The sequence below is a fragment of the Triticum aestivum genome, chromosome 4B (assembly GCF_018294505.1).
Source record: "Triticum aestivum cultivar Chinese Spring chromosome 4B, IWGSC CS RefSeq v2.1, whole genome shotgun sequence".
Classification (NCBI taxonomy): domain Eukaryota; kingdom Viridiplantae; phylum Streptophyta; class Magnoliopsida; order Poales; family Poaceae; genus Triticum; species Triticum aestivum.
The window spans coordinates 190,637,007-190,661,145 of NC_057804.1; the positions used below are offsets into that span (position 1 = coordinate 190,637,007).

The 24,139-nt window shown below is 43.5% G+C and overlaps 1 pseudogene; it reads left to right on the top strand.

The window, feature by feature from the left end:
- Positions 1 to 1,632: 1,632 nt before the first annotated feature.
- Positions 1,633 to 12,112, top strand: LOC123091760 (eukaryotic translation initiation factor 3 subunit A-like; annotated as a pseudogene).
- The last annotated feature ends 12,027 nt before the right edge of the window (positions 12,113 to 24,139 follow it).

Here is a 24,139-nt window from a genome sequence, read left to right on the forward strand (position 1 = left end):
CGAGAATGCATTTTGCGTCCATTGGCAGGAACGTTGCCTGTACTAGCTGTTTGTCCCACGATGCTGACGTTTGATCAATTAGCTCAGCCACATATGCTAACGGGCTTTGTTGTAGTTGGCCATACGGCCTCATCATCTCCTCTCTCGGGATCCAATTGTCCGTCCAAATTCTGGTAGATTGACCATTGCCTATGCGCCGAATTAGGCCTTGTTTCAGCACGTCCTTGCCTTCTGTTATAGCTCTCCATACCTGGCTTGGGTGAGATCCCAGCTCAGAGTTCAAAAACTGTTCTCCTGGATAGTATATGCTCTCAAGCAAACGTGCACATAAGCTGGCAGGTTGTTGTACGAGGCGCCACGCCTGCTTAGCGAGCATTGCCATGTTGAAAAGCTCAAAGTCCCTAAAGCCCAGGCCCCCCAGTCCTTTTGGCTTAGTCATCTCGTTCCAAGAGACCCAATGCGGTTTCCTTTTGCCATCCTTGCAACCCCACCAGAATTTCCGGATCAGTTTGTTTAGATGCTCACATAGTCCCCTTGGCAGCTTAAAACATGACATGGAATACACCGGAACCGCTTGGGCTACTGATTTAATCAGTACTTCCTTCCCTGCCGCCGACATAGAACTCTCAATCCAACCTTGCACTTTGCTCCATAGGCGGTCTTTGAGGTATTTGAATGCTCCATTCTTGCTGTTCCCAATATCAGATGGCATCCCGAGATATTTTTCATTCAAAGTTTCATTTGGTACATTTAGAGCAACCTTGATGTTATTTCGAGCACTATCTGGCACACCTTTGCTGAAAAAGATAGTTGATTTTGCATGATTGACTCTCTGACCAGATGCTCTGCAATAAGTGTCCAAGACTTGGTTTACCTCCTCCGCTCCCTCACTATTTGCCTTGAAAAACAGCAGGCTGTCATCAGCGAATAGGAGGTGGTTAATCTTAGGTGCTGTTGATGACACCTGTAACCCCTCCATGTTGGATGACTGTCTTCTAGATTTTAACAGGCACGACAGGCCCTTTGCTGCTAACAAGAACAAGTAAGGTGACATCGGATCCCCTTGTCTTATGCCACGGGTTGGCTTAAACCCTTCAAGCCTCTTTCCATTAAAAAGCACTGAAAAATTAACTGTAGATACCATGTTCATGACAATGTTTACCCATCTGTTCGAGAATCCAAGTTTGAGCATGATTGCCTTTAGATATGGCCATTCAACCCTATCATATGCTTTCATCATATCCAACTTCAGTGCACAAGATTGGTGTTTATTTGCTTTGTTCCTCTTCATGAAATGCAAACACTCGTATGCAATGATAATATTGTCAGTTATCATCCTCCCCGGCACAAAAGCGGACTGTTCCTCGGATATGATATCCGGTAAGATTAGTTTCAAACGATTTGATATCACTTTTGAAGCAATCTTATAAAAGACGTTGCACAAACTTATTGGGCGGAATTGAGACAGAACGGTAGGGTTTCTTACCTTCGGTATAAGGACCAAGATGGTCTCGTTAATGCTCTCCGCTGACTAACGTGGCCTAAATCTGCAAGCCCAGGCATGAAAGGAAGGCCATAATCATAACAACTCAGCCTCCTAGAGGCCCAATAAAAGAAAAAACCCCACCCAACCTCGCCCGAGTCGGCTGCCACTGCCACCATTTCTCTCTCACCGTCTGCCTCCTTCCTCGCGTGCGTGCGGTCCCCGGTCCCTGTACGTCCTGCCCTAGCTACCTCCACCACTCCGGCACAGGTCGCCCGGCGGCGGCGGTGGCGTTGCACTATCCTGGTAACCCCACCCCTTCCTCTATCTCTCGCCCTCTCTTCCCGGCGATGAAGTATTTGGGTTCTGGGGGGCAGAATGCCCTACAACTAACTACTGTAGATAGGGTCCGTGTCGTGCTGAATTCCAGCACCCACCCCACAGAAACCGTCGCGCCTCATCTCATCTTGGCGCGTGCTAGCGTTTGATTTCCCTTCTGTTGCGAAATTTCCCTTGTTTTTAAGCCGCCGCGTTAGTTCATCGGATTAGTACGGATGTCTGAGTGAAACCTAGATGGACTAGTTTGTTTCGGTAGTGTGGGTTCCTTTTCCTTACAATATTACCCCCTCTTTTAGTAAATTACAAAATTCTTGATTTCTCACTGCCTTGTGTCATTGTGTGGAAGTCGATCCTTCCTTGATCAGGGGCGCCTTCTGCACATCTTGGATTGACTAGTTAGTTTTGTGCAATGCAGGGATATAACTACACTTGAGAGCCTATCCTAATGTCATTGCATATCTTTTATGCCCTAATCAGCCAGTCCTCATCTTCCCATCGATAAAGTTATTCGTATATTCATGCTGTCACTAGTGCCGGTAATTATTAGTGATTCAGATGACTCATCATGAAAGCTGATGCTGTTGATCTGGTTCTCTTACAATTATATGATGAAATGTGGGTGCAATTCTGAATTGCTTGTTATCAATACCACGAGTCGCCTGCATGGACAAGGTGAATGATATGTGGGTGCATAGTTATGATTAGTGGTGACATGTGTTCAGGTGCCACGAGCAATGGTGAGGAGCCGCTCTCCCAAGGGCGAAGATGACGGCAGGCGACGAAGCACTCCTAGGAGAAGTTCTGATGAGCAAGGAGGAAGGAAGGAAAAAGGTCCTATAAGCCTCTTGGTGCGTAACATCCCTCATAACTGCAGGTACAGAATTTCGAACCCCTCCGCCTGCTATTTATACTTGGCCATGTTTCACGTTTGTGGTTTCTAACTTGCTTGTCCTCATGATTTTCACAATTTCCTGCAGATACGAAGATCTTCAAGTTCCTTTTGCAAAGTTTGGTCCTGTTCGGGATATTTACATGCCAAAAGATTACTACAGTGGGTAAGTGTTACCAAAGCGCCAACTGATTTTCTCTCATTAGACATTTAGGCATGTTCGACCACTGAAGATCCAGCGGCTTTTGAAGCTTCATTGCTTCATGTCCTCTCTTACTGATGATGTGCTTGAAGAGTTAGAAGAGCAACCTTTTGGGGTGCTTTTCTTCTGCTCATATGGAAAAATGATTGTTAATGTCTGCACGGCCCCAAACTCTGAGTCCTTACATACTGCATGGAGAAGCTGACCAGTGACATATCAATTTTGCATAAAAGCCCCACGCGTACCCTATTTCCTCCTTTTGTTTGTATTTGTTGCAAAATCCATAATATTGCAGAATAGATTTATGATAAATGTATAAGCCTAGTAACTCATTGAAGTCTCAAACTTAAATTTTAACAACCTATAGACTATGGAGGATATAGTTACTTTATCTTCTGCTACTTATGTGTTCTCTTCTGGTATGAATCACTCTTTGGAATGATTTCCAGGATGTCTTGAAGTACATGTGATTAGATAGAGTCCTGTTTGGATACTCTAACTTAGCTAGAGGTTAGAGTTAGTTTCTAGCTCATGACTAACTCTGAACTAACTCTAGCCAAAGAGGTGTTTGGATGAAAGGGTTAGATTGACAATAAATGCACTAGGAGAACTAGCTCCAATTAGCACCTCTTGGGTGGGATAGTTCTTTTGGGTGGGTTAGATGCAACTAGCTCAAACTAGCCCTCATGTTTGGATACTTTAGGGCTATTTGAGCCCAAACTAGCTCAAACTAACTCTAACCCATGGATCCAAACAGGGCCAAGATTCGGTTTGTTGGCAAAATTGGTGTTCTGAAGAGATGATGGTTTTACTGGACCTTCCATGTGAAAGTTATAGCAGCGAGAAGTTGGTTTCAAGTACTTTGATGAGTTTTCAAACATTTGAGGAATTTGAAGTGAATCGTTTTATGAAGATGTGATTGTGATTATACAACAAATTTGGCTACTAGAATAGCATGGGCTCTCAACTGGTTTTTGGGAAGCTCGCTACTATTTTGGTGAAAATGCTAGCAAGTTATTGGCTGTGTTTTGTGAAGAATCGTACAGGGTTAGCTTATACGAAACTGTGGTGGTAACTCGTCGGGCACATACTACTTTTTACCAATATGTGTTTTTAATTTGTATAGCATGGTCTGAATATTATTTATCTAACATTTTATAATTATTATATTAACATATGTGCTGTGCAGGGAGCCAAAAGGGTTTGCTTTTATTGAGTTTTTTGACTCCCATGATGCTTCTGAGGCTCAATATCACATGAACTGTAAGCTGTTTTGCGGACGTGAGATTAAAGTTGAGCCTGCCACGGATAAACGGAAACGGCCCGAAGACATGCGTAGACGAACTGGAGTAAGGTAGGCCATACCCATCACTATGTTAGAAGTTTCTTCTGTTTCATTGTTTTTTTTGGAGAAAATTTGTATGTTTTATTTTTGTTAACTTGTGTTCCTGCTCTGCAGAGTTCATTCTGGTTCTAAAGGGCGCGATCTTTCTCGCCATGGTAATCTGTTTTATTTCATCTGCTATACTTGTGTCCTTTTCATCATGATGCTTTGCCGAATTCTGGGGAGTTTAGGTGATCTTCTTTTACTGATAGAAACTGTAAGCTGCCCACTTTATCTTTTGATGTTAGATAAACTCTTAAATATGAACACAAAAAAGTAGAGTCATGGTTCATTTAGTTTTATGCCTACAAAAGACCCAAAGTGGTATGACCCTTCCCCGGAACCTGCGCAAGCAGGAGCTACGCGCACAAGGCTGCCCTGATATATATATTGCAATTCCTTTTCATTGGTTCTATCTTCACCGGACAGGCAGGCACTAGTTTTCCTGCCAGGGCCACGCCTGCTGGTATCTGGCAGAAAAATCTCCTTTTCAAAAGTAATATCGTATTAGAATGAGTCTATACCATGTGCTACAATTGCAATATTGATAAATTGCTATCTTCCTTGAAGGACGGTCTCGTTCTCGTTCACACTCCCGTTCTCCTCGCCAAGGTGGTCGTGATAGATCACGGTATTTCAGTGAATCTTGCCAAATGAGTGCCTCACCATGAAGAAGTGTGCGAAATATTTGATTTATTGTTAATAAGTGATCTCACCTACACTGTAGGTCACAATCTCCTGCCTCAAGAAGGCGTGGTGACTACTCTGCTTCACCAAAGCAAAATCATCAGGACAATCAAAAGAATATGACAACGATAAGAAGCTGGGATCCTGTACTCCTGGTGGTAGAAGTGAATGTCATGACACTGACAATGATTCCAGTGAGTAAGTTCTGTCCCTTCACTGCTGCTAAATTTTAATCAAGAAAAGTAGACAACCATGAGGACACCCTGAGGAGGCCAGTCCTTGAGCGCGTGTGGACTGGACACACACCTTTAGCCAACCGAGTGCTGCTTGTTTCTCGGCGTTTGCCTCTGTAACAGTACTGTATATGGCCAGGAGGCGGGCAACACGTGACTATTCTGCTGCACCAAAGAGAAAGGAAGCGTGCCAGACAAAATCGCCAAGGCAGACAAATGAACATGATGAGGATAAGAAGCGTATATCTTTTAGTCCTGATAGAAACAACCGCCGTGATGCTGACAATGGCCACAATGAGTAGGTTCTGACATCCTGTTTCTACTGTGCTGCTAAATGCAGCTTGTGTAATCCAGTTATACTGTTCTAGAACTAATGTTGTCCATGCTCTCCTTCCAAGGCGAGATGACTACTCTACTTCATCAAAGAGAAAGGGAGAACGCCTGTCAAAATCACTAAGATTGTCCAAAGAACATGATAAGGATAAGAAGCGGAGATCCTATAGTCGTGATGATCGAAGTGACTGCCGTGATGCTGATAATAGTTTCAAAGAGTAAGTTCTCTTCTTTCACTGCTACTAAATGTGACTGCGAAATATTTAGTTAGCTAATATGGAACTAATACATGGATGTAGTTACGTCATCTTATTTAAAGGTTATTTTACTGCACAATTTGAGTACAGCATCAATCTTGTGTGTACAATAGCTAATCATCTGTGTACGACAATAGATTGTTTGTGATGTAAGCCTCGGCATACGCAAACTTAATTTATTCTCGACCAATAGTGTATTGCGGTCTATTCAATCTATACTACTTGCATTTCATGTGTGATATTTTGGCCTTGTCGCGTACCCATAGGCCATGACATATACCACTACATCTGTCAAAATACATGAAGTTTTTACTGTGTCTTTCTTGAGATCTGTTACATCGGAAGTACTTATATCTTGATAGGGCTACATATCCTACTAGAAACATGTTACTACCGTGTGAGTATACATTTTTCGCTATAGTGACACTGATATCATGCCCCAGAACCTTCTTTTTAGAGTTTGGTAATTATCTCCAGGACATAGTTGCACAGTTCATTGCCATCAGCATATATAATCTATTGGTGAGAAAAATTATCGCATTTAGCTATTGTTTTGACATGGTTGTGGTTGTATCCATGCTTTTTTATTACCATTGTGCTGCTCGCTGTTTGTATTACTGAACAGTGTTGTATTTAGGATTGGTTACATATTCTGTGTGCACAGTTCAGATTTATTTGTATGGTTGTCATATGAATAAATGGTTCATTGCATTCCTTTTGTGCATATCCACCATTGTAGTAACAATGTGTGTGTTGACAGGAGGCGGGCAACAACTGATGATAAGAGATCCTGTCCCCGCCAGAGGTCACCCAGACCATCCTCTGGATCACACTCAAGAAGGCGAGATGCCTACTCTGCTTCCCCAAAGGGAAAAGAAGAGCGTCGGGAACAATCACCAAGACAGTCAAAAGAACATGATAAACATAGGAAGCGGAGATCCAATACTCCTGATGATAGAAATGACTGCCATGGTGCTGATCATAGTCACAACGAGTAAGTTTTGTTTCTAAACTGTTACTAAAAGTTACTGGCATGATCTAGTTATGCTATACAGAACTTATGTTCATACTCCCCTGACCTAAGAATGCAAGGTGACTGCTCTACTTCACCAAAGATTAAGGAAGAGCGCCAGGCAAAATCATCAAGAGAGTCAGAAGAATATAACAAGGATACAAAGGGGAGATCCTGTGCCCCTCATGATAGAAATGACCGCCATGATGCAGTTAATGGTTCCAGAGAGTAAGTTCTCTTCCTTGATTGCTGCTAAATGTTACCGCCATGATCTAGTTGTGATAATCCAGGACTAATAGACTAATGGTGTTACACTTATTGGTGTCTCGAACTTCATCCCTTTATACCCCTTGCTTCAGTATATAGGTTACAGCCTGCAATAAATTGATAGTTGTTAGTTATCCTTTTTGGATTATTTTTTACCTGTACAGCACCAATCATGTGTGTGCAATAGCTGATCTCTGTGTTGGATAACATATAGTTTGTGATCAACCCTGGGCATACAGGCTTAGTTTTTTTCTCGCCCAGGAGTGTATTATGGTCTACTGGACCTATATTAATTGAATTCTATGGGTGATCTGTTTAGCCTTCTCGCGTAGCCATAACCTGTACCACTATATTGTCTGCCAAAATATATGAAAATGGTCTACTCTTCCTTTCACAAGCATTATCATATTGAAAGTTCTTCCTTTCCTGCTAGGGCTACATATCCTTCTAGATGCATGTTAATTCTGAGTGAGTACACCATTCACCAGAACCTTCAGAGTTCACTGGCATCAGCTTTCCCAGAGCTGGCATTAAGTTAACAAAAGTATTATAACACTGCGCAGAGGACCACAAAGAACACAGAAATTACAAGCAAGTCCTCCCGTTTTACATTCAGGACCCCAAGAGAGAACACAAAAACACAATCAATTCCTGAATTGTCTGGTGACCTCGCCGGAGATGCCTTGGCCACCACCTGTGGCCACAGCCTTATCAGCGTAGGTCAAGGAAAGTAGGGCCTCTCTTCTGGAGGTTGAAGAAAAGGGGAGGTCGGAGTTTGCCGGCAAATCCACATGAAGCCAGCATTGCACCCAAGTCGCCCAAATCGCACGTCGGAGATAAATCTTTGTTTGATCTGAAGCTCCGGCGGCGGAGGTCGGTGCAGAGGAAGATGAGAAAGCTCTGATGCCAGCTGATAACCCCTTGGCATGCCGGCTCTGCAATGTCCCGAGCCAGATCCGCCATCCTCTCCCCTAACGCCACAGCAGTGCCTAAGAGAGCATGTCAGAGCAGCTCGAAAAACCTCTAGATCCGTCGTCCACATGAGTTTATTTTCAAAGCCGTCGATGGATCCACCCCTTTCAGCCGCTGTCCACCATGGATGGAAACTAGATGTAGTGGCCTCCACCGGTCGCCGCTCAGGGGCGCCGATGCCAAGCTTCTCAACGGCATATAGCCAAACGCTATCAAGGCAAACCACGATGACCTAGATCTACCCTGACAATACAGGGCAGCGACACGGCTCCCTTCCCATGCCCACTCCGGACGGTGGAGCCGCCGGAGGAGAAGGGGAGAGGAGCCGGGTTAGGGCAGGCGACTCTCAAGGAGACGAGGGGAGAGAGGGGAAGGAAGAGAATGAGAGCCCCTTGGCATCAGCTTATACAATACAGTATAATCTTTTGGCTAGAGAAGTCCTGATTTCACCTTAGTTCTGACTTCTGACAGGATTGTGGTTGCACCTTTGGTTTTTTGCACCATCGTACTGCTCACCGTTTAGGATTATTTAGATGAGGTGTGTGCATAGTTCAGAATTATTTCTATGTGGTCATATACGAGTAAATGGTTTACATTCCTTTTCTTTATGTTTGTATCTTTGTAGTAGCAATTTGCATGTCGACAGGAAGCCGGTAACACCTGACGATGAGGGGTCCCATGCCTGCCGGAGGTCACCCAGACCATCTTCTGGATCACGCTCAAGAAAGCGAGATGACTGTTCTGCTTCCCCAAAGAAAAAGGAAGAGTGCCGGGCAAAATCACCAAAACAGTCCATTGAATACAAGGATGAAAAGAGGTCATGTACTTCTGATGATATAAATGGCCGACATAATGCTGTTAATTGTTACAAGAAGTAAGTTGTGTTCCTGCTGCTAAATGTTATTGACGTAATCTAGTTATGCTTTAGAGAATTGATGTTTTCAATCTTGATACTCTGCTGCCCCAAGAAAGCGAGATGGCTACTCTGCTTCCCCAAAGATAAAGGAGGAGTGCAGGGCGGAATCACCACGACCGACAAAAGAACGTGAGGATAATGATGGAATTGACCGTACTGATGCTGACAATGGCTACAATGAGTAAGTTCAGTTCCTTCGCTGCTGCTAAATTTGACTGGGGTAATCTGCTATTCCCAGAACTTCTGTTGTTATACTTATTGGGATGTCAAACTTCATCTTCTTAATCCTTAGTGGTGTCTACCAGACACAGCTCACACGTCACAATATTACTTACGTAGATGTTTTCTACAGCATATCCTGTGTAACAGTCACAGTTCACAGTAGATTGAAGATATCCTACTAAACTCAGCTTCATTCTGAGTATTGGGAAGCACATATATGCTATTCTGACATTGTTATGATGCACCAGAACCTTCTTGGGGAGTCGAGTAATTTACTGGCATCAGAGTATATAGTCTGTCGAGGAGAAACTTGCCGTTTTAACTAGAGTAAAGGTTGTTGCATATATGATTTTCATTGTAATGTCATCGTACCGCTTGCTGTTTGTTTTGCTAAACTGTGTTCTGTTTAGTATTGGTAGACATATTTTATTGCATGCATTGTTTGCAGAGCTTGATTTATTTCCATGTTGATCATATGTTAATGTTAGTACTTTTGGTCATTTACACCTCTGTAATAACGGTGTATGTTGTTCACAGGAGGCGTGCAGGACCTGACTCTGCTTCACAGAAGAGAATGGAAAAGCCTCCTCAAGCAAAATCACAAAGCCAGTCAAAAGAATATGATAACGGTAAGAAGAACGGATCCTGTACCCATGATGATGGAAAGGAGTGCCGCGATGCTGATAATGGTTCCAAAGAGTAAGCTCTGTTCCTTCATGCTGCTAAATGTGGCGGTATAATCTTGTTATGCTATCCAGAACTAATAGGTTTTATACTCTACTATCTCAAAAAGGCGAAAGGACTACTCAGCTGCTGGAAAGAGAAAGGAAGAGCGCCTGGCTAGTTTGCCAAGACAATCAAAGGAACATGATGAACATAAGAAGAGGGGATCCTATACTCGTGATGATAGAAATGACCTCCGTGATGCTGATAATGGTTCCAAAGAGTAAGCTCTGTTCCTTCATGCCGCTAAATGTGATGGGTGTAATCTTGTTATGCTATCCAGAACTATTGGTTTTTATACTCTATACTGTCCCAAGAAGGCGAAAGGACTACTCAGCTGCTGGAAAGAGAAAGGAAGAGCGCCAGGCAAGTTTACCAAGACAATCAAAGGAACATGACGAGCATAAGAAGAGGGGATGCTATACTCGTGATGATAGAAATGACCTCTGCGATGCTGATAATGGTTCCAAAGAGTAAGCTCTGTTCCTTCATGCTGCTAAATGTGGCGGGTGTAAACTTGTTATGCTATCCAGAACTAATAGTTTTTATACTCTACTGTCCCAAGAAGGCGAAAGGACTACTCGACTGGAAAGAGAAAGGAAGAGCGCCAGGCAAGTTTACCAAGACAATCAAAGGAACATGATGAGCATAAGAAGAGGGGATCATACACTCCTGATGATAGAGATGACCCCCGTGATGCTGATAATGGTTCCAAAGAGTAAGTTCTGTTGCTTCACTGCTGCTAAAATCTGATTAGTGTAATCTTACTTCTTTTAGCATGTGACAGGTGTAATCTTGTTATGGTAATACCAGAACTAATGTTTTTTATACCTCACCTTCCTAAGAAGGCGAAATGATTACTCAACTTCCCGAAAGAGAATGGAGGACTACATGGCAAAATCATCAAGACAATCAAAAGAACATGATGATGATAAGAAAAGGGGATTGTATACTCCTGATGATAGAAGCCACCGCTCCAATGCTGATAATGGTTCGAGAGAGTAAGCCATGTTCCTTCACTGCTGGTCAATGTGAGTGTAATCTTGCTACGCTATTCCAGTACTAATGTTGTTCATACTCCATCGTATCAAGAAGGCGAGGTGACTTCTCAGCTTCCGGACGGAGAAAGGAAGAGTACCGGGGAAAATCACCAAGACAGTTAAAGGAACATGGTGACAACAAGAAGAGGGGGTCATATACGCCTGCTGATAGAAATGACCTCCGTGATGTTAATAATGGTTGCAATGAGTAAGTTATGCTCCTTGAGTACTGCTTAATATGAGTGGTATAACGTAGTTATGATATTGCAGTATGTAGGTTGCAACTCGCAGCAGGTTGATGTTTTGGTTGGTAGATCTCATCTATCTTGTTTCTTTTTGAGAAACATCCTGATCACTTGTATTGGATACAAACAGATTATGTGTTTGGGCATACCCCAACTTGGTATTTTCTCAGCCTACAGTTTTTTATGGTCTACCGGACCTATATTATGTACGTATTGAGAATTTGCAACTTAATTTGTATAACCTATACCCTGCATTATCTGCCAAAATGTTAGAAAAATGGTTTTTTATTTTGCCTTTTCTGAGCACCCTTACATGAAAAGACCTCTGATTGGTATGCTACAATCTACATATCATACTATAGATGTTGGTTCTTGAGTTTTCCGCATAGTGACAATGGTATAATGCATCGGAACCGTTTGTTAAGAGTTGAATAGTTAGTCTAGGGCTTATGTCTACACATCAGCGTGTATAATCTTCTTTTGGCGAAAATGAGGTCGCTGTTTCACTACAGCTGCGATGACAATCTCGTGTACGTATTTGCAGGAAGCTGGCAACACATGACGGTAGCCGTAGCCCCTGCCCTGGCCGGAGGTCGCCGCGACCATCTTAGCTCAGAGGACAAGACTCGTGCCTGCCCCAACGACTGATGGGATCATGGAAGTGTAGGGATGCAGTCCCTTGTGTGTGTAAGGCTGACTGGTGCTCATGGGTTGAGCTAGCTGACTGGTGCTCATGTGGCAGTAGTATTTTAAGAAGTAAGATGAGAAGCAAACCATTTGCTGCCACCTGCTTGTGTCATGTGGTGTTGGTAGCAAGCCCGAACTGCACATTAGATGTACTCAACTACTCCTTCCGTTCGGAATTACTCGTCCAAGAAATAAATGTATCTAAATGCATTTTAGTTGTAGATACATCCATTTTTATCATTTTTGTGACAAGTAATTCCGAACGGAGGGAGTATATTCTAATGTTGGATCTGTTGCTGTCGGGGCAGCAATCAATGGACGTGAAGAGTGTAGGCAAATCACAAATGCATGATGCTGTTTAGTTTCTACTCCCTCCGTTCGGAATTACTTGTCGCGAAAATGGATGTATCTAGATGTATTTTAGTTCTAGATACATCTATTTTCGAGACAAGTAATTCCGAACGGAGGGAGTAGCTTGCTCCGCTGTGGGCCTGGGTATTTTGTGGGTCGACTGCCTTTTCTCTCTTTCTTTTTTTTGAAAGGAACGCATAGCATTCCATTACATTACAGAACTGGACACATCGCCAGCCACAACGTTATTTACAAAATCTGGGACCTGCCCAAGCCAAGCTTTACATAAGCTAGCTCCTAGTTTAGCTCCGTAAGTAGCTAGCTTGTGCACCACTACATTACAAGATCGAGGGCAAGACACCACACATACATCATTGAAACCTACGTACAATTGAGCCTTAATATCTCTGAATATAGCACCTAATGCTGACAAGTCGAAGTCTTCAGTGGTTGTTGCATTCTTCAGTTGTATGGAATCAGTTTCAATTATTACTTTATCACAACCTAGCTGAATGGTTGTGTTTATGGCATAAAGCATCGCCAACGCCTCGGAATGAAGTGCATCAGAGACTCGCTCTAGATTGCCTGCACCTGCAGCCATCACCTCACCACAATCATCTCTAATAACAAAGCCCCAGCCTCCAGTATTTGTCTCCTTCAAGAAGGCACCATCTGTGTTGATTTTCAGAGTTCCCGGTGGAGGCCTGGACCATCTTCCATCTTGCTGTTGTTTTTGCATTTTTTCATTCTGTTTCACCTTGCATAGATGCATAAAAAGATAATCAATAGAGTGCAATATTTCATCAGAGGATTTAATAGCATCTTCTGCATTAGCCCTATTCCTTTCATGCCACCACCGCCAAAGTAGCAGGCAAGATTTGATTTTTTCATCATCATTGAGATTTAGAATTTCCTCCATACAACTCAATGCATCTACACAAGATATAATCCGCAGTCTAACGTGCTCCAGCTGGGCTTTCCTCCATACTTCCTTAACCTTTTTACATTTAATAAAGCAGTGACCGCCATCCTCATCCAACTGAAAGCAAACAGGACAGAGAGTATCTACTTGCATACCTCTGTGTCGTAGCTTCATGCGCAGGGGTAAGCTGTCCGTAGATAAGCGCCACAGAAAGTGAAGAACCTTGTTTGGGAGGGGAAGCAACCACAACTTCTGCCAGTTCAGACCTCCTCCTTCTTCATCTGCACTTGAGGAAGAAGTTAGTCCTGTATTTGATTCCGGGTTGCACTGTCCACAGCCACTCTGTATGCAGATTTTACCGAAAAAAATTACCTTTTTTTTTATCAAAATGCCATGCTATAATATCGTCGTTATGTTCATGAATTGGGAGCTGTAGGATAATCTTTGCATCTTCAGGAAGGAAGGTTTGCCTTACTAGATCCTCATCCCAATTGTTTGTGGTGGGATCAATCAGCTCATTAACTTTGGTAATAGCATTTCTACCCATTTGAGTGATGACTCTTCTAGTACTTCCTCTCGGAATCCATGGATCAGACCAGATATTAATGTTGTTACCGCTACCAACTCTCCATATAATCCCCTTCTTTAGCAAGTTTATCCCTTTTAATATACTGCGCCATGTGTAGGAGATACCACCCTTGGGACTGGCATTTAGAATCGAGTCATTTGGGTAGTACCTTGCAGACAAAACCTGCGCACATAATGAGTTTGGATTTTGAATAAGCCTCCAAGCTTATCTCGCAAGCATGGCTATATTGAAAGCATGGAGGTCCCTGAATCCTGGACCCCCGGTCTTCTTTGTCTTTGTCAGTTTTTCCCAGCTGACCCAGTGTGTTTTATTCTCCTTATCTATTTGACTCCACCAATATTTATTGATCATGGAGCTTAGCTCGTCGCACAAGGACTTGGTTAGATCATAGCAAGCCATGGAATACACCGGGATTGCTTGTGCTACTGCTTTAATAAGGATTTCTTTCCCACCTTTTGAAAGGAGTTTTTCCTTCCAGCCTTGGATCTTTTTCCACACTCTCTATTTCATATATTCAAAGCATCTCGCTCTGGCTTTACCCACGTAGGATGGAACACCTAGATATTTCGAGGTTAAACCTTTCGACTTAATCTGTAGAATACTTCTCATTTCCTTCTTCATCTCTTGACTTGTGTTTGTGCTGAATAATATTGAGGACTTGTCTTTGTTAATCATTTGGCCTGAAGCAGTTTCATAGGAGTTCAATATTTTGTTAACTTCATGGGCACTCTCAGCTTTAGCCTCCATGAGTAGCAATGAGTCATCTGCAAACAACAAGTGACTTACACTGGGCGCTTCTCTACAGATCTTAATCCCCCCCAGTGACCCCCTCATCTCAGCTTCATGTAACATGGCAGATAACCCCTCTGCGCATATGAGGAACAAGTATGGAGAGAGTGGATCTCCTTGGCGCAAGCCTCTTTGAGGTGTAATTATTTCAGTTGTGTCGTGATTCACCTTGATCTGGTACTTAACAGTTGAGACACAACGCATTATCAGTTCAATCCAACACCGCTTAAAGCCTAGCCGTTGCATCATATCTTTTAAAAATGTCCATTCAACACGATCATAGGCTTTGCTCATATCCAATTTGACAGCTGCATAGCCCATCAAGCCGCTTCTTCTCCTCTGCAGGAAATGAGTTAGCTCATATGCCAAAAGAATATTATCCGAAATTAGCCTCCCTGGCACGAAGGCGCTCTGGTTAGGGGAGATGATGTCGGGAATAATTACCTTAAGCCTGTTTGTGATTACCTTGGAGACCAGCTTATACACCACATTACACAAACTGATTGGTCTCAAATCCTTTATGCTTGCTGGGTTGGCATTCTTCGGAATTAATACTATTAGCGTATCATTCCACCCTTCAGGCATTTCTCCTCCTCTCAATATTTGAAGAACCTCCTTTGTGACCTGGTTCCCAACAATTTGCCAAAATCTTTTAAAGAATATGGCTGGCATACCATCAGGTCCTGGTGCTTTCAGGTCACCTATGTTGTCTAAGGCCCGTTTCACCTCCTCCTCTGTATACTCAGCACGCAGTATATCATTCATCTCTTTTGTCACCCTTGGTTGAACCACGTGTAGAATTTCTTCATTATCCTTTCCAGCCATGGAAGAGAAGATGTTAAAAAAGTAATTTGCAATGTGCTCTTTCAAAGGTTCCTCGTCCTCCCTTTTCAGCCTCTTGATGGTGTTCCTTTTCCTCCTTTCAGATGCAAAGGCGTGAAAAAATGATGTGTTCTTATCCCCATCATGTAACCATTTGACATGGGCCCGTTGTTTCCAGTGCGTATCTTTTTGGTGCTCCAATCTGTCCAACTTCTCCCTCAAAAAGTGCTCTCTGTTAACCCTTTCTTGGGTAATGTCTCCTCTTCGCACCTCTTCTAGCTCCTTTTTTAACATTTTGATTCTTTTCTCCAGATCACCTAAAACATTAGTCTCCCAGTCCTTTAGATCTCCTGCTACCTTACTCAACATCGCCTGGGTATTTTGCTCTCCCCGTAGGCCAGCATTGGACCAGGCATTGTTGACCACCTTTTCACAATCATCCTCCTGCAACCACCTAGCTTCAAACCTGAAACTATGAGCCCTTCTTTTATAAGAAAATACTCTCCCAGCTTACCCTATTTAGATAGTTATAGGCCTGTGGTCTGAGTGGTGTGGGTCTCCATTTAGGACTCTGAAGTTAGGAAATCTTGCACACCAACTTCTCAACCCCACAGCTCTATCCAGTCTTTCTTTAACAAACCGGCTAGCATCCCAACTATGGTTACGCCACGTATATTTATCCCCCACATAGCCCAAATCTCTCAACCCACAACTTGCTAGGGCTGCTCTAAAATTTTCCATTTGGCTTTGAGCTCTGGCTGGCCCCCCTCTCTTCTCATGGTTATACATGATCTCATTAAAGTCGCCCGCACACAACCATGGAAGGTTCAGCTGCTGACTTATTACGCGAAGTAATTTCCAAGTTATATTCCTTTTATCATTCGCTGGCTCTCCATAAATACCTGTAAATCGCCATTTAAACCCATCCTTTTCCACTATTTTTGCATCAATATGATTCTTAGAATAGTTGAGCAGCTCCAAATTTACTTCTTTTTTCCAAAACAATGCCAATCCCCCACTCTTCCCCTCGCAATCTCTCACTATCATGTTTCCCATCTGTAACATCCACTTAAACTTTTCCATCCTCCTCTTATCCAATTTGGTCTCAGATAAGAAGAGGATGTCGGGGTCCACCTGCTTCTGAAGATCCAGAAGTCCTCTCACCGCCGGGCCATTCCGCAATCCCCGGCAGTTCCATACTACAATTCTCATTTTGGCTCGCCAGGCTGTCCCTGCAGCCCGGCGTTTGCAGTTTCAGAGTTGTTCTCCTCTTTTTCTTCACCCTCCTCGACTTCCATCTTTGCTTTCTTTGCTAGTTCTATATCTTCATCAATTTCCATCATAATTACCTTTCTCTCTTCTATTCTGTCGTACTTAATTGGTCCTGCTGGTTTCTTTCCTTCCTCTCAATTCGCTTGAAAGTACCTCTCTTTATGCCTTTTCCTGACTCCATAAATATATTTCCTTCTTTGTTCTGGGACTCTTCCTTGTTCTGCTCCAAAATAACCTTTGTTGACCCTTGGATATCATGTATTACTTTTGTGATAGTGTCATTCATCTCTTCAGCCTTACTTGGTTCTCTTTCCATTCTTTGTACCTTTTCAGTGGGGTCTTGTATCACTATTCCGCCGCGATCCAGTCTTTTCTCCTCCCCTACTACCTGGTTCTCACACTGTTTTAATTTGAGAGGACTTGTAACTTCATTCCCATCACTCCTTGGTCCTCCCTCATCATCTTCGCTTGGTACATCTCTTCGCCAGAACGGCCCATCGCTTCCCTGTTTGCTCCCCTTGTTACCTGTACTATTGCGTGGCTAGAATTTTCCTTTATTATTTGGAGCCCTACTTCTTTCTTCGCTTGAGATCCCCTTGTACATATTTGCACGCAGCCATGATCCAAATTGCCTAGACCCCGTTCTTCTAGATCTAGTTGGGCACGATTTTTCAGTATGTCCAATAATTCCACAACTATAACAGAAGTCGGGAAGATACTCGTATGTGAATGAGACAATCTTTTCCTCCCCTTCTTTCTTCTCATTTCTTATTTCTTTCATTTCATCATCTCCCAAAAGAATCATTTCATCTTTCTGTTCTTGTTCTACCTCATCTTCAGTGAACGTTGTTATAAATCTCATAATTGGGATAGTGATATCTAATTTAACTTTGATCCGCATAAATGCCCCCATTGAATCACCATTAACATCTGGGTCTACATCAATAACTTCTCCAATTTGTTCTCCTACTAAGTCTCCTGTCTCTCTGTTCATCATTCCAATTGGGATGCCGTAAGCTCTAACCCAAATAGGTATTGTCTTGAATTCATATTCATCTATGGTTCTACTTGGCACAAAATCTTCCATCACCAATAGGTCATTGTTAAATCTCCATGGTCCAACATCTAGTGCCTTTTCCTTATCAGCCTTTTGTTGGAAAATAAATAGAAATCTATTCCTACCCAAGTCTTTGCAATCCACCCCAAACAATGGGCTCCAGACTCCCCCTAGAGTTCTTCCCACATGTTCAGCCCTAGCAGGCCTCTCTGCAAATAGCTTGCCTACTGCCTGAATCTTACTCACCTGAGAGGAGCATGCTTGCTTCCTACCAATCCTGATCCCTTTCTTTTCCGCTTCACAGAGCTGCAGGTTCTTGAACTTAATCTCCACTCCTTCCATGTATGCTGCCATCAGGTCCCCCCAATGCAGGTGATGGCTGCTGGGTTCGCCTCTCCACCGTAGCCCCCTTCACGCCTCCAAATATGCCGCCGCCACACCCCACAACCTCCTCCCAAAATCCTCTCTATTCCTCACCAGGTTGTTCCGAATCAGATCTGGATAGGGCTCTCACACTTGCTGGAGGAGGATAGGAATCTCTGTATGGGGCGGTGGGAAGGAGAATCAGGGCGATTTTGTGTATGTTTTTTTGGAAAACAGATGGGGATTGAACGTGAAGGGTTGCCGACGAGAACGCGCACTGAGTCGCCACACAGTCGCTAGAAGCAGCGAGAAACACTGTTACGCGCGGACGGACCTCAAAATATGTTTTCTCTCTTTCTTTTCCATGCAATCCAAAACAAGGAACGGGTTCCACCGTCAAAGGTGCTATTTTTTTTCCGGAGAAACTTGCAATATATTCATCTTCAATCCTGGCAGTATAAGGAACACTAAACACCAAAAAAATAAGTACATCCTTGTGCACGTAGCTCCCGCTTGTGCAGGGTCCAGGGAAGGGTCCGACTGCTTTGGGTCTATAGGAACACCAAACAACAGAGGTAATAAAAATTACAACCAGATCCGTCGATCACCTAGTGATGACTACAAACACTAGTGTGAGCCAAAGGTGTGTCGTCGTTATCGTCTCTCCCTCGTCGGAGCGGGCAAACCTTGTAATAGACAGTCGGGAAGTTGTCGTGCTAAGGACTCATAGGACCCGCACTAGAGGAGCAACCATCGTCGATGAAGAAAGTCGTAGATCAGAAGTAAACACTCAAACAAAGACGAAAGAAGACCGGATCCAAATAGATCCACTAAAGACCAGCACCGACTGAATCTCATGAGATCCGACGGAGACACACCTCCACACATACCCTTTGTCGAAGCTAGATGCACTAGGATGGGGATAGAATGTGGGATACGTTATTCCAACTGAGGGACATCGCCGCCACCACACAACCCCAACCATGACGCTAAATTTAACAAGAACGAGAACGGGGTCCCTCCCCCTGTGGGAGGGGGGAGGAGGTTCTCCGCACTTCCATGGCCCAAAGGCCATCGAAGTTGAGGCGGACCGGCGGTGGCATCGACGGGAGGAGGAGGAAAGCATGGAATCTTTCTTGTGGAGGTGGAAAGAGAAGGCTACCCGCTGTCAAAGGTACTATAATATAACAAAAACATAAAACATCATCCTGGTGCAAATGAAAGAGGTTGCAGCAACATCCTAGGGCAGGTGGTTAGGGCTAGGTCGGCTGTCAACTGCGTGAGGAAGAAGATGAACATGGCTGAGTGGGTTTGAGGAGGATGAGTCAGCCGTTGAATGTCAATTTGATGGTCAGAAAAGAAAGTGATTATTGAAACATTTTTTCAGTTACGTGACGAATAGGTGCTCCCCAGAAAGAAGTATTGCTCATTGATAACCAAAAGGTAAACGATTCATTTTGGTTGACCAGAAGAACTTCCGGTGGTCGCCTCGCTCGAGCACTCATGCCCCTGGCCCACATCGCACACAACCTGGCGGTGTCCTCGATTAGGGGGTACTCATCTTGTCGGCCTACCACTCATCATGGGCCGGGTCGAGGACCCACCTATAACCGAAGAATGGGTCATGTTTGATATTTTCCATGACCTTCGGCGTACACAAGATGGAATTTTTCAAAGACTTGGCGCACACTTGAAGACATATTCAAATATTCAGCATATTTATCTCTAGATGCAACCGACCGTGTGTAACATTAGGTACCCCCCGGCCCCTATATAAGCCAAGGGGTTTAGTCCATATAGGCAAGACTTTTCAGACTCATTCATACGATCTCGAGGTAGATCAATTGTACTTTGTGCTCCATCCACATCAATGCAATCAAAGCAAAATGTAGAGTTTTACCTCCTCGAGAGGGCCTGAACCTGGGTAAACACCGTGTCCCTATTCTTCCTGTTACCATCTAGTAGAGACCACAACCTCGGGACCCCTTACCCAAGATCTGTCGGATTTAGCTCCGACACAACCTTATCCTTTTTCTTCTTCCACCGAACGAATCTCGGTCTTCTATATACATACAAACTCGGGAGCCTGGGCAACAAACTGAAGGAAATATGCCCTAGAGGCAATAATAAAGTTGTTATTTTGTAATGTTTATTATTCATGCTAGAATTGTATTAATCGAAAACTTGATACATGTGTGAATACATAGACAAAACATTGTGTCCCTACTATGCCTCTACTTGACTAGCTCGTTGATCAAAGATGGTTAAGTTTCCTAGCCATGGACACGTGTTGTCATTTGATGAACGGGATCACATCATTAGGAGAATGATGTGATGGACAAGACCCATCCGTTAGCTTAGCATAATGATCATTCAGTTTTATTGCTACTGCTTTCTTCATGACTTGTACATATGTTCCTCTGACTATGAGATTATGCAACTCCCGAATATCGGAGGAACACCTTGTGTGCTATCAAACGTCACAACGTAACTGGGTGATTATAAAGATGCTCTACATGAAGGAAATATGCCCTAGAGGCAAGAGTAAAGTTGTTATTTATATATTTCCTTATATCATGATAAATGTTTATTATTCATGCTAGAATTGTATTAACCGGAAACTTAGTACATGTGTGAATACATAGACAAATAGAGTGTCACTAGTATGCCTCTACTTGACTATCTCGTTAATCAAAGATGGTTAAGTTTCCTAGCCATAGACATGAGTTGTCATTTGATAAATGGGATCACATCATTAGGGAATGATGTGATTGACTTGACCCATTCCGTTAGCTTAGCACTTGATCGTTTAGTTTGTTGCTATTGCTTTCTTCATGACTTATACATGTTCCTATGACTATGAGATTATGCAACTCCCGAATACCGGAGGAACACTTTGTGTGCTACCAAACGTCACAACATAACTGGGTGATTATAAAGGTGCTCTAGAGGTGTCTCCCATGGTACTTGTTGAGTTGGCATAGATCAAGATTAGGATTTGTCACTCCGATTGTCTGAGAGGTATCTCTGGGCCCTCTCAGTAATGCACATCACTATAAGCCTTGCAAGCAATGTGACTAATGAGTTAGTTGCGGGATGATGCACTACGGAACAAGTAAAGAGACTTGCCGGTAACGATATTAAACTAGGCATTGGGATACCGACGATCGAATCTTGGGCAAGTAACATACCGATGATAAAGGGAACAACATATGTTGTTATGCGGTTTGACCGATAAAGATCTTCGTAGAATATGTAGGAGCCAATATGAGCATCCAGGTTCCGCTATTGGTTATTGACCAGAGACGTGTCTCGGTCATGTCTACATAGTTCTCGAACCCGTAGGGTCCGCACGCTTAACGTTCGGTGACGATCGGTAATATGAGTTTATGTGTTTTGATGTACCGAAGGTAGTTCGGAGTCCTGGATATGATCACAGACATGACGAGGAGTCTCGAAATGATCGAGACATAAATATCAATATATTGGATGACTATATTTGGACATCGGAATAGTTCCATGTGAAATTGGGATTTTACTGGAGTACCGGCAGGTTACAGGAACCCCCTCGGTAAGTGTATGGGCCTTATTGGGCCATAGTGGAGAGAGAGAGAGGAGACCATGGCAGGCCGCGTGCCCCCTCTTCCTCTTGTCCTAATTGGACTAGGAGGGGGGCGGCGCCCCCCTTTCCTTCCTCCCTCTCTCCCCCTTCCTTCTCTCCTAGTCCAACTAGGGAAGGGGGGGATCCTACTCCCGGTGGGAGTAGGACTCCTACAGGGTACGCCATAGGAGGGCCGGCCCTCCCTCCTCCTCCACTCCTTTATATACGGGGGAGGAGGGCACCCCATAGACACACAAGTTGATCATTGATCTCTCTTAGCCATGTGCGGTGCCCCCTTCCACCATAATCCACCTCGGTCATATTGTTGTGGTGCTTAGGCAAAGCCCTGCATTGGTAGCATCATCATCGTTGTCATCACGCCGTCATGCTAACAAAACTCTCCCTTGACACTTTGCTGGATTGGAGTTCATGGGACGTCACCGAGCTGAACGTGTGCAGATCGCGGAGGTGCCATACGTTCGGTACTACGATCGGTCGATTGTGAAGACATATGACTACATCAACCGCGTTGTCATAACGCTTCCACTTTCGGTCTACGAGGGTACGTGGACAACACTCTCCCCTCTCGTTGTTATGCATCACCATAATCTTGCGTGTGCGCCGCGTTCCCCAACAGTGGCATCCGAGCCAGGTTTATGCATAGATGTTATATGCACGAGTAGAACACAAGTGAGTTGTGGGTGTTACTAGTCATACTTCTTACCAGCATGTCATACTTTGATTCGGCGGTATTGTTGGATGAAGCGGCCCAAACCGACATTACACGTACGCTTACGCGAGACTGATTCTACCGACGTGCTTCGCACACAGGTGGCTGGCAGGTGTCAGTTTCTCCAACTTTAGTTGAATTGAGTGTGGCTACGCCCGGTCCTTGTAAAGGTTAAAAAACACATACTTGACGAAATATCATTGTGGTTTTGATGCGTAGGTAAGAAGGGTTCTTGCTTAGCCCGTAGCAGCCACGTAAAACTTGCAACAACAAAGTAGAAGACGTCTAACTTGTTTTTGCAGGGCATGTTGTGATGTGATATGGTCAACACATGATGCTATATTTTATTGTATGAGATGATCATGTTTTGTAACGGAGTTATCGGCAACTGGCAGGAGCCATATGGTTGTCGCTTTATTGTATGCAATGCAATCGCCCTGTAATTGTTTTTACTTTATCAGTAAGCGGTAGCGATAGTCGTAGAAACAATAGTTGGCGAGACGACAACGATGCTACGATGGACATCATGGTGTCGCACCGGTGACGGTGGTGATCATGATGGTGCTTTGGAGATGGAGATCAAAGGCACAAGATGATATTGGCCATATCATATCACTTATATTGATTGCATGTGATGTTTATCCTTTATGCATCTTATTTTGCTTAGTTCAACGGTAGCACTATAAGATGATCCCTTACTAAATTTCAAGGTATAAGTGTTCTCCCTGAGTATGCATCGTTGCTACAGTTCTTCATGCTGAGACACCACGTGATGATCGGGTGTGATAGGCTCTATGTTCACATACAACGGGTGCAAGCCAGTTTTGCACACGCAGAATACTCGGGTTAAACTTGACGAGCCTAGCATATGCAAATATGGCCTCGGAACGTTGGAGACCGAAAGATCGAGCGTGAAACATATAGTAGATATGACCAACATAGTGATGTTCACCATTAAAAACTACTCCATCTCACGTGATGATCGAACATGGTTTAGTTGATTTGGATCACGTGATCATTTAGATGACTAGAGGGATGTCTATCTAAGTGGGAGTTCTTAAGTAATATGATTAATTAAACTTTAATTTATCATGAACTTAGTCCTGATAGTTTTTTTCAAATAATGTTGTAGATCAATAGCTCGCGTTATAGCTTCCCTATGTTTTTATATGTTCCTAGAGAAAATTAAGTTGAAAGATGTTAGTAGCAATGATGCGACTGGGTCCGTGATCTAAGGTTTATCCTCATTGCTGCACAGAAGAATTATGTCCTTAATGCACCGCTAGGTGGCAAACCTATTGTAGGAGTAGATGCAGACGTTATGAATGTTTGGCTAGCTCAATATGATGACTACTTGATAGTTTAGTGCACCATGCTTTACGGCTTAGAACCAGGACTTCAAAAACATTTTTGAAACGTCACGGAGCATATGAGATGTTCCAAGAGCTGAAATTGGTATTTCAGACTCATGCCCGAGTCAAGAGGTATGAGACCTCTGACAAGTACTTTGCCTAAAAATGGAGGAGAATTGCTCAACTAGTGAGCATGTGCTCAGAATGTCTGGGTACTACAATCAATTGAATCAAGTGGGAGTTAATCTTCCAGATAAGATAGTGATTGACAGAGTTCTCTAGTCACCATCAACAAGTTACTGGAACTTCGTGATGAACTATAGTATGCAAGGGATGACGAAAATGAATCCCGAGCTCTTCGTGATGCTGAAATCGACGAAGGTAGAAATCAAGAAAGAGC